The sequence below is a fragment of the Micromesistius poutassou genome (assembly GCF_964030765.1).
Source record: "Micromesistius poutassou genome assembly, chromosome: 18".
Lineage (NCBI taxonomy): Eukaryota > Metazoa > Chordata > Actinopteri > Gadiformes > Gadidae > Micromesistius > Micromesistius poutassou.
In genome coordinates, this window is record NC_140288.1 from 2,832,281 (window position 1) to 2,841,182 (window position 8,902).

Sequence of the window (8,902 nt, forward strand, 5' to 3'; positions counted from 1 at the left end):
TATAGGTTGCGTATCCGTGCATGTGCGCGTGTCGGCTCATTTAGCATCTGTACCGTGGCCTGAGCAGTGAGCACACCTCTCTGAAGTGTGTACCGAGGCCACGGAATTGAACTGTACTTGGGTACGGACGGCGTGCTCACACTGGCCAAACGATCTAGACTTTAGGGGGCAAACGTACTCGGGCAACGGTACGGATGGCCTAGTGTGAGTGCGCCCTTTAGTGAGTGATGGTCAGCCGATCACCCTCTCCTTTTCCCTGGGACGCTGTGTTCCCGAGGCATGCGTGGTGTCTGGGAGTCCTGCTAGGTTGTCTTGTGGGTGAGGGGTTGAGGTGTGGGGGGTGCTGGTAGTCAGTGGTTCATCAAAGTTATTTGGGACACTTGTTGATGATGACATCTGAGTGTCCAGGTTTTATTTCACTTTTTGGAGCCCACCGTGCTGACAGACTGGTGGATGAATACAGACCCTATAACCCCTGTGTGTGTGTGTGTGTGTGTGTGTGTGTGTGTGTGTGTGTGTGTGTGTGTGTGTGTGTGTGTGTGTGTGTGTGTGTGTGTGTGTGTGTGTGTGTGTGTGTGTGTGTGTGTCAGACACACACCATACCGTCGATTTGACCTTCGACTCCTTTGATGAAAGTAGAACAATTCTCAATAGCGTGAGAAACTACAGACAGCCAGATTAAAAAAACGTTTAGTTACTCATTCATATAACTTGAATGCTCCGATCCCATTAGAATGATTAGAGGTGTGCAGACACCAACGGACTAACTGAGCTGCACTCAGTGATGTTCCATGGCTGGTCTCATTTCACCACACCGCCCAGACCAACATGGTTCAACATGCCCGCGCGTGTTTCCTCAATAAAAGACCAGGATTTCAAAATCGATCCGCTTGTGACCTCACAAGTGGGAGCAGGTCAACCCAGACCCATTCACAGGCCCGGCGATTGCCTAGGGTGGCAAAATGTGTTGGGGGTGCCCAAATGAAACATGAACATCCTAGGGCGCCCCGTCAACAATCCCGATCGCGCCCCCCCCCCCGCCGTCAACATTTGCGCCAGCCCGTAATTTAGGGGGGGCCCGCTCGGAGGGGTTCTCGCCTAGGGCGCAATTCAGTGTAGAACCGGCCCTGCCCGTTCATTACAGATGGAGAGCCCCAGGAACAGCACCACACAGAGACGACCTAAGACCCGTCCTACTGTAGCGTCTGGGCGGACAGCCTCACTTGTGATGTCACAAGTGGCCCGCCGTCTGTGAACGGCAGATGTTCATCATGTTGGCGTCGCGCGGCTCGGCGAGGGAACTTGAGCCCGTCTTGCCTGGCTGGGTCGGCTCGCTGCCGCCGCCGCCGCCGCTGCTGCTGCAAATTTAATGAGCGGCCGTAAGTCTGCCCCCGTTTCTGGAGCGGCTCCCTGGCCGCGCTGCCGGGCTCCAGGGGCGGCTGAGGAGGGTCTCTGCCAACCGCTGCCATGTTTGACGGGTTCCTCCTGGACGGCCAAAAGGAGAGCAGGTGGACTGGAGACGACGGAGGCTAGCTGTCAGTGATAATGATAAGAACTTCGCGTCAAAACTTCATATCACTTAAATACAAAGTGCAAAATGTGGGAAGAATAGGGGAATATTTTGGAAAACCGGGTAAAAAGGTAAAACAAGATAAAATTCAAATAATAAATAACCATATTCCTAATTACTCAAACACAAATTTATTAAACACAATTTAGACCAGTGAATATTCAAAGGATGTAATGGCGCTATAATCATTGGTGCCCTGTGTCTGTAGACAAATATAAGTACACAAACATGAACGGATTTAGCTTGACTCCAGTAATGAACTCACATCTTGAGTTCACCTGGCAGGCCGGATCAGCAAGCTGTGGGAGGGCTTCAAACGGAGCGTCAGGGGTACGATTGGTCACTGTGATGATGATGTCACTTTCCAAGCAGCCACTTATTCGCCCACAATTCAAACTCTTTGAACGCATAACATTGAACCAGGCCTGTGATCTGCCATTGTGTTTAGGATAGAATATAGAATATATATAGAATCCTACTTTAATTGGCATTGTGCAGTAAAACCATAGGCCTACGATGAAATTTGCTTATGCAGCCTCTAAAACAATGCTCACACAAACCCCCACACAATAAATAGTATAAAAATACATAGTAAAATACACATTTTTAAAAAGAAGACATTGACAAGTCCTTTAAAGTGCAACTGTGTAAGCTAGCGGGGGGGAGTGGTGGCGCATGGCTGTTTAGGATATGCACAGATATTAGCCCCCCACTCATAGCCCCATCCTGCCCCATATGGATATGCATGCAAAGGATGCAGCTTTTAACCATAACCACTTCTAAACATTTCACTTTGATCAGAGCGATGTGTGAACCATATGTTTGAAGCCGGCTACCGATGGGGCCATGCGGTTGGACTAACACGACTGACTGAGTTGAGTCGGGGGAAACACTCTCAAACCAGCCTGAGGATGCAGTAGGATTTTCGTGCTTTGGCTGGGGATTCTTTTAAATGAGCCGTCTAATGGAACATGACATGCACCAGCAGTTTAATTAAATGTGATTGCCAAGGTGTGAGGCTTGACGAGAGTGCAATTCCATGCCAATATCAGAGAGGAAATAGGATTGCTTGAGATCGACTTTCTCCTCGAACATTAAAGAAATATTTTTGGATAGCACAATAGGATCGAATTCAATAGTGATCAAAAATATGTACAGTATATTATAATTATTAAGCAGATTTGCCTATGGATGCAAACACTTTGTTCGTTTAAGATATGTTATCTATAAATAAAGCTTCTCCAAACCAAAAAAAAAAAGAAATCTGAATTTAGTTGAATGAATGTTGACATGTTTAAAGGCTAACATGACAGGTTGACGTGTTTGTGCTGTGTGCGTACTCGATGGTTATACTGACACGCCATTCATAGCAGAGCTGTGTGGAATGACTGGACGTGAACACACAGGTTGCCTTCCACACAGCTTTCCACAGTCATTTATTACTTGAACTGACGTCAAAACAGTTTTTCACACTTGCACCTTCTTGTGAAAAGGTTTCTCTTGAGGTACAGAGTTGTACACTACATTTCCATTTTTGGGGGTTGAAATTTCTTGTAGGCCTAAGTCCTTAACGTGGCTGCAAAAAATTACTGAAATGGAAAAATTAACATTTTCCTGTGGATAATCACAAAGCTACGTTTAAAACGGCACTGTGCAAAATATACTATTTAACATAACATCATGAATAAATATGTTAAATGTTCCAGATCTGTTCTGGTTATGAAGCACTATGTTTCCGTTAATATACTTACAAGCCTCAAGACATTGTTTGCAATCTTTTTATCGTATTGCTTTTATTATGCCCACACAAAGAATGTCATATAATCACGAATAATAGTCTGAATGTCTGTGTCTCTCTCTATATATATTTATTTCTCCCCCTCTATGTCTCCCTCCCTCTCCCTCTATGTCTCCCTCCCTCTCCCTCTATGTCTCTCTCTCTCAAACTGTTTTTCCAGGCTGCACACGCACCCTTAAACCCCTATGGTCCCGCCCGTAAATCATCCATCCCATTTAGCACACGTCTACATGCCGTGCTTTTTAAAGGTGCCTGGGGCGAAACAACCATCCCCAAACAAACACACACCCCAACACAAACGATATTCGACTTTTGTTCGTCTTCCGCAAACAAGTCAATGAAACCATCGATCCGGCGCGGTTGTCATCATCAAACCCGCTCCCTGTTGTGTAAACAACACCAACACCCAACACATACCAAACAGCGACTCCCCAACAGCCCACAGATTTCTGGTGGCGTTCTGACGGACTAAAGCCCGGGCTCTGTACCCTGGATTACAAAAGCCGTCGGAGTCGTAACACAGTACCTACCGCCACCAGTACCGAGTATTAATAGTCGTGACCCCGCGGAGGTACCGCGCACAATAATCACACTGTGATTACTTGGCCTTACCAACGATGACAGGTGGTTTTCTTGCGAGATTGTGAGTGTCGTATGCCCGCACGCATATGCACACGCACGCGCGCGCGCACACACACACACACACACACACACACACACACACACACACACACACACACACACACACATATATATATAAATACACACACACACACACACACACACACACACACACACACATACACACACATACACACACATACACACACACACACACACACACACACTAGTGTAAATATAGCAGTGAGCGTGCAGTGAATGAATGTGACAGAGAGAGAGAGTTATCTGGGATCCAGCAGTCCTACTGTGTCACAGCAGAACTTCAGGGGGGGGGGGTGGCACAGAACCTGGGCAGGAAACCAGAACTCGAGAAGGGGCGGAGTTACACCTTGTTTCCTGTTTTGTTACGGAGATAGACAAAACACTCAACTTTTACTGTTTACTACTTGCTGGCCAAGTTTGTGTTCACCCGATTCCGTGCTTTGAAACAAATATGAAGCGAAAGGAAGTGAAACGGAAACGACCCTGTTGACCCAGATTACAGCTCCTCTATCTGGGAGACTAGAGGAGAGAGAGAGGGAGAGAGAGAGAGAGAGAGAGAGAGAGAGAGAGAGAGAGAGAGAGAGAGACACACACACACAACATAAACAGGAGGTTCTGTTGAAGGATGGAGCAAAAAAGGCCGAGCTGTTACATAGTACGTCTAACAAATTGTCCTATTTTCTGGATTAAATCGATGCTCATCTTAAAGTTTCCTTTTGGATTTCATCAGAGGGGCGAAAGGTCAACCCGGAGGGTAGACAATCTCCCCGCTGATTCTTTCTGAGCCCTTGAGAGGTTTGCAGGCTCTTAGCATAGCCTGCCTCTTAGCATTAGCATGGCTCTTAGCTTCCATGCTAGCGGCGGAGATTACTCAGTGTACCTCCTAACCTCCTCCTCACCTCCTAAGCACGATGTGATAAGGAGCTTCTTTAAGCCCTCCCTTGGCCCGTTAAAAGTCTTCAACGTACTGATGCCCAAAACCCCTTTAGCACGCCCCAGCCAAGATGGAGGGGGGCCAAGTCCAGTCAAATGAGGTGGTGGTTGTTGTGTTTTCGTTTTAAAATGGTTTAGTCTGGTTTAGGATTTAGGGTAAATAAACTGAACTGCATTTGAGAAAAACATTTTTTTTCCTAGATTCATCCTAAATGATGTGTAGGCCTGAACTTGGTCTTAAAATCAAGTCAATATTTCTGTAATAATCATAAAAACATCATATTATATGAGTTGAGGTCTAAATGTTATTGTAAGAAAATAATAATTTACCAATAAATACTTTCAAATGGTTGAATGATTACATTGTGAGGTGAGTGTATTTTATTCTTTATTAAAAGTAAAGAATATTTCTAATTATTTGCAGACATAAAGATTACTCATTCTTCACTCAGGCACTGTATATCAAATATATAAAAAGTGTATTTTCTGACAGGTACAGGGAATAATAAAATGCTGCATCCAGCCAAAAAACAAAACGTCTGCAGTCATTTCTCCCAGCCGATTTGTGATTTGCAGCTTTGCCCTTGAGTGGAGTCTGTCCAAATGCGTTGGAAAAAAACAATTTCATACTTAATAACAATGTCAGCCCAACTCCGCCCCCCCCCCCCCCCTCCCCCCAGTCTGAACACCCACAACCAAAGTCAGTAAATTCTGCTGTGTGGCGTGGTTAAGGCATGACTCAGCAGTTTCCCAATGACCAAACATCAATCACATCACGCAGTCTTATTACACTGGAGGTCTCTTTGCCCCTGAAGTCCTACAACGCAAACACACCGACACCAAAGCACAGCAGCGTGTGCATTTGTGTGAAAAAGTGCTCGCAGGCTAAATTAGCAGAATGCTAACACGATTGGTACACCTCGCCTATTTGATACGGTCTTTAGTAGTCTGAAAACACAACACAGTCCTAATCTTGGCTGGCCAAATCTCAAGATGCCTCTCTATGCTCTGATCCCTAGTCCAAAAAAAGTATTTTTCATTTTTCTTCTGTTATTATCTATTTCAATTGCTTCTTCTGTAAATGTGTCCTTGTGATCGCACCCATCCCTGCGTTATACCCAGTAGAGTGTGCACTGTACGCTCTGCAGTGGCACAGGGCAGTACATCTCCTGGCATGTTCTCTTTGTGTTGCCCGGGCGTCCATGTGCAGCAGTTTCCCTGGAGGTTCTAAATATGAGAGTGGGCCTTTCTGAAAGATCTTTTTTTTGTTAACGCAGCGCTGATGAGTATATTTCATGGTGCTCTCAGCTGTGAATGGCTGTTGAACCCTTTCTCCCCAGGGTTAGGAGTATAATATATATATATATATTCCGAGAGAGATGTCCTGGTTTATGTAATTGTGCTAATGTCACGGCTCAGTAGTCATGACTACTGGAGGTCCGTGTAGGATTCAGAACATAAATAAGTTTATCTACCTTGATTCACTTTATGATTAATGTGATCGTACATTTTTACATATATGTTCTCCTGTCCTAGCCTGGTCCTACCAGAATCTCGTACTTTTACATTTAATTTGCACAGAGTCTGGCCTTTCTCCGTTGACAAACGTTAACTCACTTGAAGGCGGGTGTCTGTTGGAGTTTGAAACTATTAGATCTGCCCCAGTGCCACTCTGGATCTGCCGTAACCAATCGCTGACGTTTCACTACAACTCAAACTAGCGTACCACCTCAATGTCAATGTTCTCAGGCCACTCCCTCTGTTTGCTGATTGGACTGCCAAAGAATTGGCTGCAGAAAACCTGCAAAAATACAGCAAACCACAGACGTAGTACTGAAGGGAAATGAAAATTGAGTGGAAGTACGGAGGCGGGCGGAGCCAGGCTACTCCTGTCCTGCTGTGAGGATAAAAAGCAAAAATCTAAAAATGGGTGATGTGGACCATTTATTGTCAAGATGTCATTGGGTGCTACTTAAAAAAAAAGCACCCTGCTGTGGTTTAACTTTAGAAGTGATAAACACTGCAATCATTACATCTTAGCATCAGACAGCCACTGACACCTCAAAACACACACGCTGTAATTTGGTTACTCAGTGAAAAAAGCCGTTGCAAATGCTTCAAGACAATAACATAGCGGGGGCCTTATTGGCTATACCTAGGTGTTTATTTGAACCCAGCCAAGGCGATATCCTGTTTCTAACAGCTGTCTCAACGGCTTTGGTAGTTATAACAAGACCTTTTCCTCATCAGAAGAAGAAAAGAGAAGGACTGGAACTGAAAGCAGTGAGCGTACAGTGACTAAATGTGTGTTAAAGAGAGAGAGAGAGAGAGAGAGAGAGAGAGTTATCTGGGATCCAGCAGTCCTACTGTGTCACAGCAGAACTTCTAGGGGGGAGAGAGACGGCACAGATCCTGGGCAGGAAACCAGAAACTGAAAGGGGCGGAGTTACCTGTTTGGTTACGGAGATGCTCTACCAAAGAAAAACTCGTCCACTCAACCTTTACAAACCGTTGCTGGAACAGCGTCAAACTCGGCCATTATGATCTTGGACTTATGCACGTCAGCTCTCATCACGTTGCACCAGAATGATGATTCAGAATCGACACCGAGCAATTAGTGCTGACGATTCATTTCTTTTTATCAACACAAAAGAAGAAAGGTCCCGTTTTAACCTGCATCAGCATCATCATCATATTAATAATCGTCATCATAATGATAAGTAAGTAGTGGTAGGGTTTGTAGTAAGAGTAACTGTGAGTTTTACACTGTCCGTTGCTACAACTGAATCAATGATTTTGACACGTTTCTGCCTGGTCAGACAGAAAGTCTTTGGCATAGAGGAAATGTCGCTTTCACTTCCTGTCCTTGAATTTCCACTCAGTTAAAACAACGTGTTCCTTTTACCAAGTTTCAATTCCAACACACACACGCACGCACGCACACACACACACACACACACACACACACACACACACACACACACACACACACACACACACACACACACGCACGTACACATGAATACACGCCCTAATTAACCACAAGCATTTGTGTGTGCATAATGAATGAGTCCTAAATTATTAATAATGACCATGCCTGTGTCTATAAGATATCTTTTGTTGAGTGTCCAATAGGAGCGAGCCACACCTAGAGTATACGACTTCGCAAACACATGGGTGCATCCATTTGTGAAACCCCAACTTCTGTCACACCAGAGGAATGGTTTTCACGAGCGAGTGACTTCCCAATGCCCATTGTGGTGTTTAACAAAAGCTAACCGTGTGTGTGTGTGTGTGTGTGTCTGTGTGTGTGTGTGTGTGTGTGTGTGTGTGTGTGCTGAGATTAAGCCAAGTGTGTCATCTGCAATACTTTATTTGCAGCTTCACTGGCTTCACTTCTCGGGGAAGCAGAATCCAAAGGAGACTGTTTGGGCGATGAGACTTTCACTCGAGGGTCTGCTCAACATACGTACACGGCATAGCAACACACAAACATTCCCGCTGATGAAGATTATTTAGAAAATGGAGATGACGATGAAGAAAATTGTGGTGATGATGATTATGTGTTGATGATGATGATGATGATGATGAAGACAATGGTGATGATGATGAAGATGATGATGATGATGATCATTATGATTTTGAAGTTGTTGACAATGAATGCGTCTGTTATTGACCACATTTGAACCCCCGGTGCCTATGCAATGTTCAAATCCCTCACGCTCGTCAGAACGTGTCCATACGAGTTGTATTGGTAGTGATCAGGCAATGCTTGTTTAATGTGTGTGTGTGTGTGTGTGTGTGTATGTGTGTGTGTGTGTGTGTGTGTGGACGAGACACACTGTGATCTCTGTGATGGAATCAGATACAAGCCGGGCCCTTCCCCCAGGGGGTCGCTGCCCCTGATAGAGGACAACCGCACAACCATACTGTGCGTG